Source organism: Hordeum vulgare, chromosome 6H (assembly GCF_904849725.1).
Source record: "Hordeum vulgare subsp. vulgare chromosome 6H, MorexV3_pseudomolecules_assembly, whole genome shotgun sequence".
In the NCBI taxonomy this organism is placed as follows: Eukaryota; Viridiplantae; Streptophyta; class Magnoliopsida; order Poales; family Poaceae; genus Hordeum; species Hordeum vulgare.
The window spans coordinates 138,155,496-138,174,926 of record NC_058523.1 but is presented as its reverse complement, the minus strand read 5'-3'; the positions used below and the strand labels follow the sequence as shown (position 1 = coordinate 138,174,926).

Sequence of the window (19,431 nt, the reverse complement as noted above, 5' to 3'; positions counted from 1 at the left end):
ATGATATTTATTGTTTAGTTAATCAGGAATATTAGTAGGATGCATGCATAGTGAAAACGTTGGATACGCACGCCGGATAAAAAAGCTCCATTCATGAAAACTCCTCATTTAGTGGTTGTGTGAGTTACTGTGCAGTATCTTCTTAGACGTTGTGGGGCTATTGTGTGAGCGTTTGGAAAGAAAATTCCAGTCAATCATGATTCATCTTGGTCCTAAAGATTGCTCATGCGCGTCATCTAAACTGTGACGGAAGGAGTACCATGTTTCGTAATGCTTTTTTATAATTTCATAACCTTTCATTTTGCGGGTTATAGTTTCATGATGTTTGTGAAGATGCACGAGACGATCCGGGCACCCTATAACAGGTACCGTATGTATACCGTTCCTTTCTTCTTTTACGGGTCTTCCTTTTGCCTTTTCTGTTTCTTGAAGGCATCCAGTCGAGAACTTGAGAACGGATGAGCACAGCAATCTGACATTTATCTTTTGTGCATGTGTAGAGTTTGGATGAGCTAAGTACAGAATTTGGATGAGCACAACAATTTGACATTTAATTAGTTTTTGTGCACGAGATTTCACTTAGCTTTTGAAATGAGAAAGGTGTAACAGCACCCGGGTGCCTAGGCATCATCTATGAACAGTAAAATAAATAAATAAAAAGTTCAAAAATATCTGAAACTTTGCAACATTTTAGATGGTCAAACTTTGTAGAATCTTACAAGTTTTCATGCCAAAATATCTTGTAGAGAAAAGTGTACACACAAATTTCAGATTTCAGTGATAAAATAGCTCAAAATTTAAAGTGCTAAAAAGTTTTTCCTGTGTAGAGCTCTTCAAATGTTTTTTTGGCACGAAAACTTTCAAGCACCTAGAAAGTTTGATCATCTTTGATCTTGCAAAGTTTTAAATTTTTTATTTTATTTCTATTTGTTTTAATGTTACTGTTTATAGAGGGTGTCTAGGCACCCGGGTGTTGAAAATCCACTCTCGAAATGAGAAAGAAAAGATAAGTGAGGGTATTGCTTCTGTGCATGTATAGAGTTTGGATGAGCACAGCAATTTGACATTATTTCCTCTTTTTTTTGCTGGTAAGCAATTTGACATTTCCAGCCAGCAGATACAAATTGGTGACATGTAGCTTTCACAAAACACTTTATCCTAATTAATATTCTGTAATCTAGCATTTTATTTGATAGGCAAACATAAAAAAGGAGTTTTTATAATATAGAGGATTGCAACTTGCACCCCGAAACAATAAAATAATAAAAAACTTACATTCAAACTGACGGCATAGACGTACACACACAAAGAATAATGGCTTCAATGTTTAACTAGCATTATCCAATCACTTCTGCAAGCTAGCCACTCAAAAACAAATTGGCAGTGACACACTTTTTTCTCTTGCAACAAAGAAGTTAAACCTTCGGCCTCCGCATTACTATGACACATACAACTATTTTATGAATTACTGATCAGAGTATATAATAAAGTCAACTGTGACTGAACAAGTACAACATAAATGAAACAACTACCTACTAGAGTATTCTCGAAATAGCGCCTTACTCCCTCCGTCTGGTAATAAGTGTATTTTTTTTTCTTTTCTATCAGTCAAACTAGTTAAACTTTGACTAATTTTATTTAAAAAATGCTAGCATTTATGACACTAAATTAGTATCAATAGATTTATCTTTATATGAAGTTTTCAAATGTATCATTTTACTGCCATATATGTTGCTATTTTTTTTATAAAGTTAGTCAAATTTTAAATTTTTTAACTAAGTATAAATCTATATGTACACTTATTTGTGGACTATAAGTATACGGAGGGAGTAAGAAGGAATAAGCGCCACACGCTGCGGCCGCCATATTCGAACGAAAACGTTCGAGACAAGGATTTAATCCTAATTGGCGAGAACAACCACCAAAGGCCATCATATCAGTAAGGAGACAACAACTTAAACGATGTAATGATGCAACTACTGAGTCCAACCAATCAAGGGCCTATAAAAGAGATAAGATACCACTGTAAGCTTTATAACTAAGCAACTATTATGCAAGAAATTATTTATATGCTAGCAAGGTAAATACAACAGATAAAATTACGTGCAACTGGTTAGTTAAATTCATAACTAGAAAGAGAACCAAGTCAACTTGTTAGTTAAATTCATGAAGAAAACATTCCTAATGCTCTGGTTGAAACAAATGGTGTTCCAAAAGACTAATTTTGAAAACAATTTGTAATGTTGTTTTTGTTATTTTAACCTAGACCTCCATCAATGTGATTTCAAATCACAGAAAAAATTGCACTGAGGGAGGAAACTAAGCAATGTTTGTTGTCAAAACAAAATTCGAAATCTTTTTATTTTTTTATCTGTTTCGATTTAACTACTTATATAAGATTTGAGCTGGGGATTTTTTTTTGGAAGATACTCTAAAGACATATCATATTTTCATATAAGACAGAAAAAAGATTTACAACAGTCTTGAACTCGGGATTTTTTTTTTTTGCATCGTCTTGAACTCCGGATTAGAAGATTAGGGCTTTCACTGTGTAGGCTAAAATTGATGCCAAATCAACTTTTGATGCATTTAGCATCGGTGCCCTACATTATCCATCCGATGCCATAAAAAGAATTCAAGAAAATGGATCACCTACTTGCTCCGGTGCCCACTTCTTTCATGTAATAAGGTATTACTCCCTCCGTTTGAAGACCTTTTAAGGATTTTACTACGAGACTACACACGAAGCAAAATGAGTGAATCTATACTATAAAATATGTTTATGTACATGCGTATATAGTTTGTAGTATAATTTTTAAAAGGCCTTATATTTAGGAACGGATGGAGTACTATTTTACTACTAGCCTCCTCTGATGTGTAGAAGAAAGTTGGCTGGGTCAAGTACTTTCATGCATGTGTGGGTCCTACTTTGTTTCATCTTGCAAACACACATTGCTCAAGCGAAGCTAAAAATTCTTGTGCGGACACCGTTGATGTGATGGCGATATTTTAAGATATCAAGTCCCGATTACATTTTTTTTAAAAGAGGATGACCCGGTCCTGCATCTGAGATATGCATGTGATCATTTTATTGATTATTTTCGAAGACCTTATAAAACAATACAATAATATGTCTAAATCCGTCATCTTGACGACATTTGCCGCTACTTTTATCCATATGATGAAGGGGTGCAAGCTGAGCCAAATACCCAGGCCTTTTACCTAAACCTAACATCTAAAGCCGAAGGCCCCGACCGAGTCACATACCGGATCAGAGGCACAAACCAGTCTATCGCACTCACATGTGTCGTCGTCACCATCTTTCACCGATTCATCTTCAGAGTAGATTGAGGTGCCAGCCTTGACAGGTGCCTCCGCCATCGGCGCCACCATGACGCCAAACGACGACCTTCACCTACACGAGTCCATCTCCAAACAACGGACATAGATCCATGATAGGATAGGGCCCATCACCACAAACGCCACCCAGCCACAAGTCCCGATTACATAGTGAAAGGCCTTAGAAAGCACTTTGGCCCCTTCATGTTTCCAGCCATTGCATGACCAAAGAACAGTGCACCCATTGGCTGCATGTTGCAAGGATAATTGCATGCAGGCGGTAATGCTCTTCTATAAGATATGTAGAGTACTGTGTAAGTGAAAGCTAATACTTCCTTCGTCCCAAAAAATTTATGTTAGATTTTTTAAAAATAAGTATATTTAAATACTAAAATATAACTAAATACATTCATATCTATAAATTTAAAATAAGAATTTTGAAATGGAGGGAGTACCACTGATTATGTATACATACAAATACAATGAATGTAGGTTCCTTGATTTGAATGGGCAGACGCTGGCATGGATGATGGCCATCGACACGTGCTTCCTCCTTGACTTCCTCGAGAGCTACCACGTCGACGTGGCCATTGACATGGTGTCCTCCGCGACCAACTGGATCAACGCCATGGTGCGCGACCCCATGATGCTGGAGAATCAGATCCCGCTCTTCCTCTTCGCCGGCGCGCTCCAGCTCCGCCACGCCTCCGAGGAGGCCGCCGCCAACGCCATGCACGCCGTCTTGGACCGCTTCATCAGGGATGTGTGCCCCATCAAGACCACCGCGCTGGCCATCGCCGGCGACATCGCCAAGCACGCGCACCTGCTGGAGCTCCTCTACCACTTTCTCGTGCCCGCCTCGGCCGTCTTCGTCGCCGACGGGGCGGAGCTCCCGCCGTTGGTCCCAGAGGAGGTCCTCTCCCTCGACGCGCTCGAGCAGCAGATCCCGGACTACGACAAGGTAAAGCAGGCGTGCATGCAGGTCTCCAGCTTCGACGTGGCGCCTGTGTGGTTCATCAAGAAGAACCTCATCTCCAAGCCGATGAGCGCGGCTTCGAACTGTTGGCTTTTGAACGTGCGTATGCAGCCGTACAGGCGTGCCTACACGATTCTTGCTTCGGCCGGCTACTTGACGGAACTTGCGTAACTAGCGACACGAATAAAACTGATCGATGGATTTGATGGCTAAAGGCCCGTGTCGTGCCTTTGCTTTGTATTGCTTTTCGTTTTTCTGGTGTTACAATCAACACCCCTAGGGTGTCTTTTATACACGTCCACAAGGGACTATGAAAATAGACTAGGACTAGGAATCCTAATACTACTAGGACTCGGTTTGGCTTTCTTTCCTAATCCTAAAGAAACAACATGATTAACTTCTACATTCACCTCCTTAATCTTGTTGCTTGACTTCACTTCTTGCACTCCGAATTTCCTCCTCATCTCGATGAACTTCTGTCGACCGAGGGACTTGGTGAAAATATTCGGCAAGTTGGTCTTTCGTGTTCACATGTTGAACCTCGATCAACCCTTCTTTAATGCACTCCCGGATATGGTGGAACCGGGTATCTATGTGCTTGCTCCTTTCGTGATGAACCGGATTTTTGCACAACGAGATTGCAGCTTGGTTATCGATCTTCAGTGACACCTTCTGCACCTCCCGCTTTGCAAGAATAGCTAGGAGTCTTCTCAGCCACACTGCTTGACAAGCCGCCGTGCTTGCCGCTATGTATTCTGCCTCGCATGAAGACAGTGCCACCGCCTTTTGCTTCTGAGAATTCCAGCTAATCGGATTCGGGCCAAGGTAGAAAACCATGCCCGTTGTGCTCTTTCGGTCATCAACATCACCTGCCATGTCACTATCTGAATATCCACGAAGGATCAATCCTTCCTTTCCCTTTCTGTACGTGCAACCAATATTAATGGTGTCTTTCACATAGCGCAAGATTTGATTGACCGCGCTCATGTGCTCGGTTGTCGGATTCTCCATGAAACGACTCACGATCCCGACTGAATAAGCCAAGTCAGGTCGGGTATGCACCAAATATCTTAGGCTGCCCACAACGCTCCGATACATTATGGTGTCCACCGGCGGATTTGAGCTACGGTTGCTCAACTTGTGATGTTGGTCCATTGGAACTTGTGTCTCGTAGCAATCGGACATGCCACACTTTTCCAATAACTTGACCGCATAAGCCGATTGACATAGGGAAATCTCTCCGGAGCTTTGCTTCACTTCGATGCCCAAGTAATAGCTGAGTAATCCCAGATCACTCATGCTAAACTTGTTCTTCATTTGCATCTTGAAACGTTCAATTTCTTGTACGCTATCTCCGGTGATAATCAGATCGTCGACATAAACTCCAACTAGCAGGTTTGAGCCTTTGGAGTTCTTTGTATAGACTGCGTGCTCGAGGGGACATCTCTTGAACCCGAGCGAGACCAGGCTTTGGTCTAACTTTGAGTTCCAAGCTCTTGGCGCTTGCTTCAACCCGTAAAGTGCCTTCTTGAGCTTGTAAACTTTCCCTTCTTCGCCTTTCTTCTCGTAGCCGAGGGGTTGTTTCACGTACACTTCTTCTGTGAGATCGCCGTTGAGGAAAGCGGATTTAACATCCATATGATGAACCTTCCAATCCTCTTGTGCCGCCAAAGCTAGGAGCACTCTCACCGTCTCGATTCGAGCAACCGGTGCAAACACCTCATCATAGTCAACTCCTTGACGTTGTACATAGCCCTTTGCAATAAGCCTTGCCTTGTACTTCACAATGGCACCCTCCGTGTCCTTCTTTAACTTGTAAACCCACTTCAAACCTATCGCCTTTTGGTTTGGAGGTCGGGTTACCAAAGTCCACGTGCCATTGCTCTCAATCGCCTTCATCTCCTCATCCATGGCGTGCGTCCAACTATGGCTTTTGCTCGCCTCTACGAAGTTCGCCGTCTCCTCAACTCCGAACAGACATAGTCCGGAGTACTCGAGCGTAACTGGCTTTGTGTACTTGTAGACTTTCTTGAGCATCTTGTAGCGACGAGGCCCTGAGGAGTCCATTGTGGCTTGCGAAGGAGGTGACACAAATTGTGTCGATGTTGATGCACTTGAGGAAGATGGCTGAGTCTCGGGCATGTCATCGACATCCGCGTCGTCGGCGTAGTCATCGTGATCATGACCATCATCTTGATTGTCATCGTCACTATGCGCCTCGTTGTCGATGTTGTCATCGAGATCTCCACCCGTGTCGTGCGCTTTGTTGTCGCTATCTCCTTGCGACCTATGCACGTCGTCGTCGGTGTCGGCACCATGATGATCACTACCATTGTGGCCACCTTGGTTCGGCGTCTTGCCAACCACCTGGACATCTTCTCCTGCATCATCGTCAGTTGGAAATTCAACTGCAAATATGTTACTGTTTGGAGCATCGTCGGCTGCGCACTCCAATTCCACGCTTTGTTTTCTTCAAACACGATGTCGCGTGAAATCCGTAGACGCTTGGTTTGTGGATCATAGAAGCGGTATGCCTTGGTGCCGGAACTTCTCTCGTATCCGATGAACACCATCTTGGTGCTACGATCGGCAAGCTTTGAGAGGTGCGGCTCCGCCGTCTTCACATGTGCCACGCACCCGAATGTCCTTAGATGAGACACATTCGGCTTACGTCCGTAAATTGCTTCATACGGAGTCTTGCCGATCACCGCCTTCGTTGGAGCCCGGTTGAGAAGATAGACCGCCGTCGAGACAGCTTCTCCCCAAAAAATCCCCGGCAGGTTCTTGCTCTTGAGTAAACTCCTTGCCATGTCAACGACGGTTCGATTGCGCCTTTCAACGACCCCATTCTACTGCGGCGTGTATGGTGCCGTGAGGAACCTCTTTATGCCAATCTTCTCGCAGTAGTCGTTGAACTCATTCGACGTAAACTCTCCGCCGCGATCTGTCCGTAGAGCGCAAACCTTCAGCCTGTGTTCCATCTCTGTTGCAGCCTTCAACTTCTTGAATGCTTCAAACGCCTCATCTTTAGATCGTAGGAGAACGACCCACATATATCTTGAGTAGTCGTCTACCACGAGGAAGAAATACTTATTTCCCGCGTGAGTTGCTGGGGTGATAGGGCCACATAGATCACCATGGAGCAGCTCGAGTGCATCACTTGCACGATAGGTAGACTGAGCAGGGAACGTCCTGCGGTGCTGTTTTCCAACCAAGCACCCGTCACATACTCGATCAACATGGTCGATAACTGGCATCCCGGATACCATCTCCATCTTTGACATCTTCTTCAAGGCGTAGAAGTTAACGTGTCCAAATCTAGCATGCCATAACCACGAATCATCATCAATCTTGGCAAACCAACACTCCAGTTGAGATTGATCAAGGTTGAGGATATAGAGCCTATTCCGTGTGCGATTAACACGAGCTAGCACGTTTCGGAGGTTGTCGAAGATCGTCATCACTCTGCTCTCTATATTCACCTTGCATCCATTCTCGTCAAGCTTCCCAATAGAGATGATGTTGTTGCGCAGCCGTGGGATGTAGTACACTCCGGTGAGTATGTGATGTTTGTTGGGGAACGTCGCATGGGAAACAAAATTTTCCTACGCGCACGAAGACCTATCATGGTGATGTCCATCTACGAGAGGGGATGAGTGATCTACGTACCCTTGTAGATCGTACAGCAGAAGCGTTAGAGAACGCGGTTGATGTAGTGGAACGTCCTCACGTCCCTCGATCCGCCCCGCGAACAATCCCGCGATCAGTCCCACGATCTAGTACCGAACGGGCGGCACCTCCGCGTTCAGCACACGTACAGCTCGACGATGATCTCGGCCTTCTTGATCCAGCAAGAGAGACGGAGAGGTAGAAGAGTTCTCCGGCAGCGTGACGGCGCTCCGGAGGTTGGTGATGATCTTGTCTCAGCAGGGCTCCGCCCGAGCTCCGCAGAAACACGATCTAGAGGAAAAACTATGGAGGTATGTGGTCGGGCAGCCGTGAGAAAGTCGTCTCAAATCAGCCCTAAAACCTCCGTATATATAGGTGGGAGGGAGGGGAGGAGGCAGCCTCAAAACCTAAAGGTTTGGCCGAAATTGGAGGTGGAGGAGTCCTACTCCAATCCTACTTGGAGTAGGATTCCACCTTCCCACTTGGAAACTCTTTCCACCTTGTGTTTTTTCCTTCTCAAACCTTATGGGCCTTAGTGGGAACTTATTCCAGCCCACTAGGGGCTGGTTTATCTCTTCCCATAGCCCATGAGACCCCTTGGGGCGTGACACCCCTCCCGATGGTCCCCGGCACCCCTCCCGGCACTCCCGGTACACTACCGATGAGCCCGAAACTTTTCCGGTAATGCACGAAAACCTTCCGGTAACCAAATGAGGTCATCCTATATATCAATCTTCGTTTCCGGACTATTCCGGAAACCCTCGTGACGTCCGTGATCTCATCCGGGACTCCGAACAACATTCGGTAACCAACCATATAACTCAAATACGCATAAAACAACGTCGAACCTTAAGTGTGCAGACCCTGCGGGTTCGAGAACTATGTAGACATGACCCGAGAGACTCCTCGGTCAATATCCAACAGCGGGACCTGGATGCCCATATTGGATCCTACATATTCTACGAAGATCTTATCGTTTGAACCTCAGTGCCAAGGATTCGTATAATCCCGTATGTCATTCCCTTTGTCCTTCGGTATGTTACTTGCCCGAGATTCGATCGTTAGTATCCGCATACCTATTTCAATCTCGTTTACCGGCAAGTCTCTTTACTCGTTCCGTAATTCAAGATCCCGCAACTTACATTAAGTTACATTGCTTGCAAGGCTTGTGTGTGATGTTGTATTACCGAGTGGGCCCCGAGATACCTCTCCGTCACACGGAGTGACAAATCCCAGTCTTGATCCATACTAACTCAACTAACACCTTCGGAGATACCTGTAGAGCATCTTTATAGTCACCCAGTTACGTTGCGACGTTTGATACACACAAAGCATTCCTCCGGTGTCAGTGAGTTATATGATCTCATGGTCATAGGAATAAATACTTGACACGCAGAAAATAGTAGCAACAAAATGACACGATCAACATGCTACGTCTATTAGTTTGGGTCTAGTCCATCACATGATTCTCCTAATGATGTGATCCCGTTATCAAGTGACAACACTTACCTATGGCCAGGAAACCTTGACCATCTTTGATCAACGAGCTAGTCAACTAGAGGCTTACTAGGGACAGTGTTTTGTCTATGTATCCACACAAGTATTGTGTTTCCAATCAATACAATTATAGCATGGATAATAAACGATTATCATGAACTAAGAAATATAATAATAACTAATTTATTATTGCCTCTAGGGCATATTTCCAACAGTCTCCCACTTGCACTAGAGTCAATAATCTAGTTCACATCACCATGTGATTCCAACGAATCCAACACCCATATAGTTATGGCGTCTGATCACGTCTTGCTCGTGAGAGAGGTTTTAGTCAACGGTTCTGAAACTTTGAGATCCGTGCGTTCTTTACAAATATTTATGTCATCTTATAGATGCTGCTACTACGTGATATTTCGGAAATGCTCCAAATATCTACTCTACTATACGAATCCGTTTCAATACTCATAGTTATTCGGATTAGTGTCAAAGCTTGCATCAACGTAACCTCTTTACGACGAGCTCTTTAACCACCTCCATAATCGAGAAAAATTCCTTAGTCCATTAGTTACTAAGGATAAATTTTGACCGCTGCTAGTGATTCAATCATGGATCACTCTCTGTACCCTCAACAGACTTTGAGTCAAGGCACACATCAGGTGCGGTACACAGCATGGCATACTTTAGATTCTACGGCTAAGGCATAGAAGACGACCTTCGTCTAATCTCTTTATTCTGCCGTGGTCGGGTTTTGAGTCTTACTCAAATTCACACCTCACAACGCAACCAAGAACTCCTTCTTTGCTGATCCATTTTGAACTCTTTCAAAAACTTGTCAAGGCATGCATCTTGTTGAAACTTCTATTAAGCGTTTTCGATCTATGTCCATAGATCTTTGATGCTCAACGTTCAAGTAGCGTAATCCAGGTACTCCTTTGAAAACTTCTTTCAAACAACCTTGTATGCTTTACAGAAATTCTACATTACTTCTGATCCACAATATGTCAACCACATACACCTATCAGAAATTCTATAGTGCTCCCACTCACTTCTTTGGAAATACAAGTTTCTCATAAACCTTGTACACACCCAAAAACTTTGATCATCTCATCAAAGTGTATATTCCAACTCCGAGATGCTTGCACCAGTCCATTGAAGGATCACTGGAGCTTGCATACTTGCTAGTATCTTTAGGATTGACAAAACCTTCTCGTTGTATCACATACAATGTTTGCTCAAGGAAACCGTCGAGAAACAATGTTTTGACATCCTACGTGCAATATTTCATAAATAATGCATCAACAACTAACATAATTCTAACAGACCTTTAGCATCGCTACGAGTGAGAAAGTCTCATCATAGTCAACTGTTTGATCTTGTCGAAAACATCTTTGCGACAAGTCGAGCTTTTCTTAATAGTGACTTATCACCATCATCGTCTGTCTTCTTTTAAAGATCCATCTTTACTCAATAGTCTTATGACCATCAAGTAGTTCTTTCAAAGTCTACACTTTGTTTTCATACATGGATCCTCTCTCGGATTTCATGGCTTCCAGCCATTTGTCGGAATCTGGGCCCACCATCGCTTTCTCCATAACTCGTAGGTTCACTGTTGTTCAACAACATGACCTCCAAGACAGGGTTACCGTACCACTCTGTAGTAGTATGTGACCTTGTCAACCTACGAGGCTTGTAGTAACTTGATCCGATGCTTGATGATCACCATCATCAGCTTCCACTTCAATTGGTGTAGGCGCCACAGGAACAACTTCCTGCGCCCTGCTCCACACTGGTTGAAGTGATGGTTCAATAACCTCATCAAGTTCTACTACCCTCCCACTCAATTCTTTCGAGAGAAACCTTTCCTCGAGAAAGGATCTGTTTCTCGAAACAAACACTTTGCTTTCGGATCTGAGATAGGAGATGTACCCAACTGTTTTGGATATCCTATGAAGATGCATTTATCCGCTTTGGGTTCGAGCTTATCAGACTGAAACTTTTTCACATAAGTGTCGAAGCCCCAAACTTTCAAGAAACGACAGTTTAGATTTCTCTAAACCTCAGTCTATACTGTGTCATCTCAATGGAAATACGCGGTGCCCTATTTAAAGTGAGTGCGCTTGTCTCTAATGCATAACCCATAAACGATAGTGGTAATTCGATAAGAGACATCATAGTATGCACCATACCAAATAGTGCGTGGCTATGACGTTCAGACACATCATCACACTATGATGTTCTAGGTGGCATGAACTGCGAAACAATTTCCACATTGTCTTAACTGCGTACCAAAACTCGTAACTCAGATATTCATTTCCATGATCATATCGTAGACAGTTTATCCTCTTGTTACGACGAACTTCACTCTGAAACGGAATTGAACTTTTTAACATTTCAGACTTGTGATTCATTAAGTAAATACTCCTGTATCTACTCAAATCGTCAGTGAAGTAAGAACATAATGATATCCACTACGTGCCTCAGCACCCATTGGACTGCATACATCAAAATGTATCACTTCCAACAAGTTACTATCTTATTTCATCTCAATGAAAACAAGGCCTTGCTCATGTGGTATGATTTGCATGTCACTAGTGATTCGAAATCAGGTGAGTACAAAGATCCATCAGCATGGAGCCTCTTCATGCAATTTATACCAACATGACTCAAGCGGCAGTGCCACAAGTAAGTGGTACTATCATCATTAACTCGTATCTTTTGGCACCAATGTGTAACACTACAATCGAGATTCAATAAACCATTGAAGGTGATTATTCAAGCAAATAGAGTAACCATTATTCTCTTTGAATGAATAATCGTATTGCAATAAACACGATCCAATCATGTTCATGCCTAACGCAAGCACCAAATAACAATTATTTAGGTTCAACACCAATCCCGATGGTAGAGGGAGCGTGCGACGTTTGATCATATCAACCTTGGAAACACTTCCAACACGTATCGTCACCTCGCCTTTAGCTAGTCTCCGTTTATGTCGTAGCTTTTATTTCGCGTTACTAATCACTTAGCAACCGAACCGGTATCCAATACCCTTGTGCTACTAGGAGTACTAGTAAAGTACACATCAACATTATGTATATCAAATATACTTCTCTCGACTTTTGCCAGCCTTCTTATCTACCAAGTATCTAGAGTTGCTCCGCCTCAGTGACTGTTCCCCTTATTACAGAAGCACTTAGTCTCGGGTTTGGGTTTGGGTCTCTTCATTAGCGCAGCAACTATTTTGCCGTTTCACGAAGTATCCCTTCTAGCCCTCGCCTTTCTTGAAACTTAGTGGTTTTCCAAACCATCAACTATTGATGCTCCTTCTTGATTTCTACTTTCGCAGTGTCAAACGTCGCGAATCGCTCAAGGATCATTGTATCTATCCTTGATATGTTATAGTTCATCACGAAGCTCTCAAAGCTTGGTGGCAGTGACTTTTGGAGAACCATCACTATTTCATCTGGAAGATTAGCTCCCACTTGATTCAAGTGATTGTCGTACTCAGACAATCTGAGCACATGCTCAACGATTGAGCTTTTCTCCTTTACTTTGTGGTCAAAGAATCTTGTTGGAGGTCTCGTACCTCTTAACAAGGGCACAAGCATGAAATCACAATTTCATCTCTTTAGAACATCATTTATGTTCCGTGACATTTTAAAACGTTTTCGGTGCCTTGCTTCTAAGCCATTAAGTACTTTGCACTGAACTATCGTGTAGTCATCAGAAACGTGTATGTCGGATGTTCACAGCATCCACAGACGACGCTCGAGGTGCAGCACACCGAGTGGTGCATTAAGGACATAAGCCTTCTGTGCAGCAACGAGGACAATCCTCGGTTTTACAGACTCAGTCTCCAAAGTTTGCTACTATCAATTTTCAACTAAATTTTCTCTAGGAACATATAAAAACAGTAGAGCTATAGCGCAAGCTACATCGTAATTTGCAAAGACTATTAGACTATGTTCATGACAATTAGTTCAATTAATCATATTACTTAAGAACTCCCACTCAAAAAGTACATCTCTCTAGTCATTTGAGTGGTACATGATCCAAATCCGCTATCTCAAGTCCGATCATCACGTGAGTCGAGAATAGTTTCAGTGGTAAGCATCTCTATGCTAATCATATCAACTATACGATTCATGCTCGACCTTTCGGTCTCATGTGTTCCGAGGCCATGTCTGCACATGCTAGGCTCGTCAAGCTTAACCCGAGTGTTCCGCGTGCGCAACTGTTTTGCACCCGTTGTATGTGAACGTTGAGTCTATCACACCCGATCATCACGTGGTGTCTCGAAACGACGAACTGTAGCAACGGTGCACAGTCGGGGAGAACACAATTTCGTCTTGAAATTTTAGTGAGAGATCACCTCATAATGCTACCGTCGTTCTAAGCAAAATAAGGTGCATAAAAGGATTAACATCACATGCAATTCATAAGTGACATGATATGGCCATCATCACGTGCTTCTTGATCTCCATCACCAAAGCACCGGCACGATCTTCTTGTCACCGGCGCCACACCATGATCTCCATCATCATGATCTCCATCAATGTGTCGCCATCGGGGTTGTCGTGCTACTTATGCTATTACTACTAAAGCTACGTCCTAGCAAAATAGTAAACGCATCTGCAAGCACAAACGTTAGTTATAAAGACAACCCTATGGCTCCTGCCGGTTGCCGTACCATCGACGTGCAAGTCGATATTTCTATTACAATATGATCATCTCATACATCCAATATATCACATCACATCGTTGGCCATATCACATCACAATCATACCCTGCAAAAACAAGTTAGACGTCCTCTAATTTTGTTGTTGCATGTTTTACGTGGTGACCAAGGGTATCTAGTAGGATCGCATCTTACTTACGCAAACACCACAACGGAGATATATGAGTTTCTATTTAACCTCATCCAAGGACCTCCTCGGTCAAATCCGATTCAACTAAAGTTGGAGAAACCGTCACTTGCCAGTCATCTTTGAGCAAAGGGGGTTACTCGTGACGATGAAACCAGTCTCTCGTAAGCGTACGAGTAATGTCGGTCCAAGCCGCTTCAATCCAACAATACCGCGGAATCAAGAAAAGACTAAGGAGGGCAGCAAAACGCACATCACCGCCCACAAAACCTTTTGTGTTCTACTCGAGAAGACATCTACGCATGAACCTAGCTCATGATGCCACTGTTGGGGAACGTCGCATGGGAAACAAAATTTTCCTACGCGCACGAAGACCTATCATGGTGATGTCCATCTACGAGAGGGGATGAGTGATCTACGTACCCTTGTAGATCGTACAGCAGAAGCGTTAGAGAACGCGGTTGATGTAGTGGAACGTCCTCACGTCCCTCGATCCGCCCCGCGAACAATCCCGCGATCAGTCCCACGATCTAGTACCGAACGGACGGCACCTCCGCGTTCAGCACACGTACAGCTCGACGATGATCTCGGCCTTCTTGATCCAGCAAGAGAGACGGAGAGGTAGAAGAGTTCTCCGGCAGCGTGACGGCGCTCCGGAGGTTGGTGATGATCTTGTCTCAGCAGGGCTCCGCCCGAGCTTCGCAGAAACACGATCTAGAGGAAAAACTATGGAGGTATGTGGTCGGGCAGCCGTGAGAAAGTCGTCTCAAATCAGCCCTAAAACCTCCGTATATATAGGTGGGAGGGAGGGGAGGAGGCAGCCTCAAAACCTAAAGGTTTGGCCGAAATTGGAGGTGGAGGAGTCCTACTCCAATCCTACTTGGAGTAGGATTCCACCTTCCCACTTGGAAACTCTTTCCACCTTGTGTTTTTTCCTTCTCAAACCTTATGGGCCTTAGTGGGAACTTATTCCAGCCCACTAGGGGCTGGTTTATCTCTTCCCATAGCCCATGAGACCCCTTGGGGCGTGACACCCCTCCCGATGGTCCCCGGCACCCCTCCCGGCACTCCCGGTACACTACCGATGAGCCCGAAACTTTTCCGGTAATGCACGAAAACCTTCCGGTAACCAAATGAGGTCATCCTATATATCAATCTTCGTTTCCGGACTATTTCGGAAACCCTCGTGACGTCCGTGATCTCATCCGGGACTCCGAACAACATTCGGTAACCAACCATATAACTCAAATACGCATAAAACAACGTCGAACCTTAAGTGTGCAGACCCTGCGGGTTCGAGAACTATGTAGACATGACCCGAGAGACTCCTCGGTCAATATCCAACAGCGGGACCTGGATGCCCATATTGGATCCTACATATTCTACGAAGATCTTATCGTTTGAACCTCAGTGCCAAGGATTCGTATAATCCCGTATGTCATTCCCTTTGTCCTTCGGTATGTTACTTGCCCGAGATTCGATCGTTAGTATCCGCATACCTATTTCAATCTCGTTTACCGGCAAGTCTCTTTACTCGTTCCGTAATACAAGATCCCGCAACTAACATTAAGTTACATTTCTTGCAAGGCTTGTGTGTGATGTTGTATTACCGAGTGGGCCCCGAGATACCTCTCCGTCACACGGAGTGACAAATCCCAGTCTTGATCCATACTAACTCAACTAACACCTTCGGAGATACCTGTAGAGCATCTTTATAGTCACCTAGTTACGTTGCGACGTTTGATACACACAAAGCATTCCTCCGGTGTCAGTGAGTTATATGATCTCATGGTCATAGGAATAAATACTTGACACGCAGAAAACAGTAGCAACAAAATGACACGATCAACATGCTACGTCTATTAGTTTGGGTCTAGTCCATCACATGATTCTCCTAATGATGTGATCCCGTTATCAAGTGACAACACTTACCTATGGCCAGGAAACCTTGACCATCTTTGATCAACGAGCTAGTCAACTAGAGGCTTACTAGGGACAGTGTTTTGTCTATGTATCCACACAAGTATTGTGTTTCCAATCAATACAATTATAGCATGGATAATAAACGATTATCATGAACTAAGAAATATAATAATAACTAATTTATTATTGCCTCTAGGGCATATTTCCAACAATGTTCGCCTGTGAGACCCTCAAAGAGGACAGATCCTTGCCCGCAAATCTCCACAGTTGAACCATCACCGAACTTGACCGAGCCTTCAACATCGTATTCCAGCTCGAGGAATTTCTCCTTGCACCCCGTCATGTGGTTACTGGCATCTGTGTCGAGATACCACGACACGTTCTGATCACCGGATAACTTTGGTGTCACTTTTTCCTCATGAAGTAGCACCTTCCGGCTTGGTTTCACAACCACCGTTTCAGCGAGATCACAAACTTCGGCCATCAGAAGACCTGGACCTTCGTCTTCCTGCTTTGCCAAATTTGCCTTGATCTCCCGCTTGTTAGGCTTTGGACAATCCTTCGCAAAGTGACCCATCTTATTGCAGTTATAGCACTTGACCTCGGACAAGTCCAAGTTCCATGGTTTCTGCTCTTTAGATTAGCCCGCCTTACCACGACCTTGTGGTTTGCCTTTTCCTTTGCCTTTTCCGGTTTGTCCATCGCCCTTCGTGTTGCTTGAGCCTTCGCCACCGTCACGTCTTCCTTTGCTACTTGGGGCCTCCCAATCTGCGCGCGAGTACATGAGTTGGTCACTACCTCCTCCTTTGCCTTTCAGACAGCCACGAGCATTCTCTTCCCATGTCCGCAATCGTCCGATCGCCTCCGTTATGGTCATGTCGTCGATGTCGTAAAGCTGCTCGAGCGTGCCGATGATGTACGTGAATTTATCAGTGACAGAACTGAAAAACTTCTCCACGATCTCGGTCTCATCGAGCTTTGCACCAAGCGCGCGGATCTCTCCCACCAAAGTAGTAAGACGCATGGCGTAGTCATTCACCGATTCAGTTTCCTCCATCTGCAACTTGTGAAATTGGCGCTTCAGCACTTGTGCCCGAGCCTTGGTGACGCGATCTTCTCCAATCCTCATCTCCTTGAGTGCGTTCCACGCCTCTCTTGCCGTCTTGAACTCCGCCACTGTCACCAGCATGGAATCCGGCACAGACTGGGCAATGGCGGCCATGGCACCTTCGTCGCGCTCCTCGTCGACGTCGTCGTCCGTGATGGCCTCCCACACTCGAAGAGATCGGAGAATAATCTTCATCTTCACCGCCCACACGCCGTAGTTGGCGTCGGTGAGCATCGGGTACTGGATGGGGATGTTGCGATGCGCCTGGACGTTGGCGCCGCCCGTTCCTCCACCACTGGTTGCTGACTTGACGTCCTTCTTCACCTTGTCGCCGTTCTTGTTCGCCTTGGCACCGCCGCTGCCGGACTCGACTGACTCAGCGTCGCTGTCCGTCATCGTAGATCGTAGATCGTCGAGGCTCTAGATACCAATTGTTGGCTTTTGAACGTGCGTATGCAGCCGTACAGGCGTGCCTACGCGATTCTTGCTTCGGCCGGCTACTTGACGGAACTTGCGTAACTAGCGACACGAATAAAACTGATCGATGGATTTGATGGCTAAAGGCCCGTGTCGTGCCTTTGCTTTGTATTGCTTTTCGTTTTTCTGGTGTTACAATCAACACCCCTAGGGTGTCTTTTATATACGTCCACAAGGGACTATGAAAATAGACTAGGACTAGGAATCCTAATATTATTAAAACTCGGTTTAGCTTTCTTTCCTAATCCTGAAAAAACAACATGATTAACTTCTACACGAACCTCCCGGGGATGATCATGCGCAAGGTGCCGCTGCTGTCGGCAATGGCGCCGCTATTCGGGAAGTTTCATGGCCTCGACGGACGTCGAGGCGCGGCTCAAGGGCGTGAACCTGGCCACCATCATCAACTCGCCGCTGGCGCAGGAGATCATGATCCCGTCGGTGGCGCAGCTGGCCGCGTGCGGTGTGCGGTTCGTGCCGGCCCCAGAGGGCATGGCGGGGATCGGCTTCGACGCGGCCACGGCGACGCTGACCCTGCCGGTCCTCCACCTCGACAGCAACACGGAGGTGATCCTCCGGAACCTGGTGGCATACGAGACCGCCGCCGTGCGCGGGCCGCTCGTGCTGGCGCGGTACACGGAGCTGATGAACGGCATCATCGACACCCCAAAGGACGTGAAGATCTTGAGAGAGTGTAAGATCATCTTCAACGCCATGAAGAGCGACAAGGAGGCCGCGGACATGTGGAATGGGATGTGCCGGGCAGTGCGGCCGACCAAGGTGCCGCTGCTTGACGGCGTGATCAGGGAGGTCAACGCCCACCGGAACCGGAGGGTGGCCGTGAAAGCGAGAAGGTTTCTCAAGCGCTACGTGTTCAGGTCGTGGAGGCTGCTCACGCTGCTTGCCGCCGTCGTGCTGCTGCTCATGACGGCGCTGCAGACCTTCTGCACCGTCTACGACTGCAAGCGCTGGTTCGGCGGCATATTGCAACTGCCGCAGATAACGCCCGGAGGAGGGCAGTAGCATATGTGATGCAATGCATTGCAGTAGGTTGCACATGTCGAGAAAAGCATACGTTCGCCGTTGATTCTACTGGAGATTCACATGCATGCATGCATATTTAATTAGTATTGCTCAATCCATCAGCCCTATATGAATGTGGTCATATCAAGCAATCATTCATAATAAAACTAATTTATGATAGTTGCATAATGTTTTACTTTCATCGTTTAGAAGACGCAATTTCGTTTATATGCATTTTTAGAATAAAAAAGAATTAAAATGATGATATTTATTGTTTAGTTAATCAGGAATATTAGTAGGATGCATGCATAGTGAAAACGTTGGATACGCACGCCGGATAAAAAAGCTCCATTCATGAAAACTCCTCATTTAGTGGTTGTGTGAGTTACTGTGCAGTATCTTCTTAGACGTTGTGGGGCTATTGTGTGAGCGTTTGGAAAGAAAATTCCAGTCAATCATGATTCATCTTGGTCCTAAAGATTGCTCATGCGCGTCATCTAAACTGTGACGGAAGGAGTACCATGTTTCGTAATGCTTTTTTATAATTTCATAA

At 45.0% G+C, this 19,431-nt stretch overlaps 1 pseudogene; it reads left to right on the top strand.

The window, feature by feature from the left end:
- The first annotated feature begins 303 nt into the window (after positions 1 to 303).
- Positions 304 to 19,067, top strand: LOC123405507 (annotated as a pseudogene).
- The last annotated feature ends 364 nt before the right edge of the window (positions 19,068 to 19,431 follow it).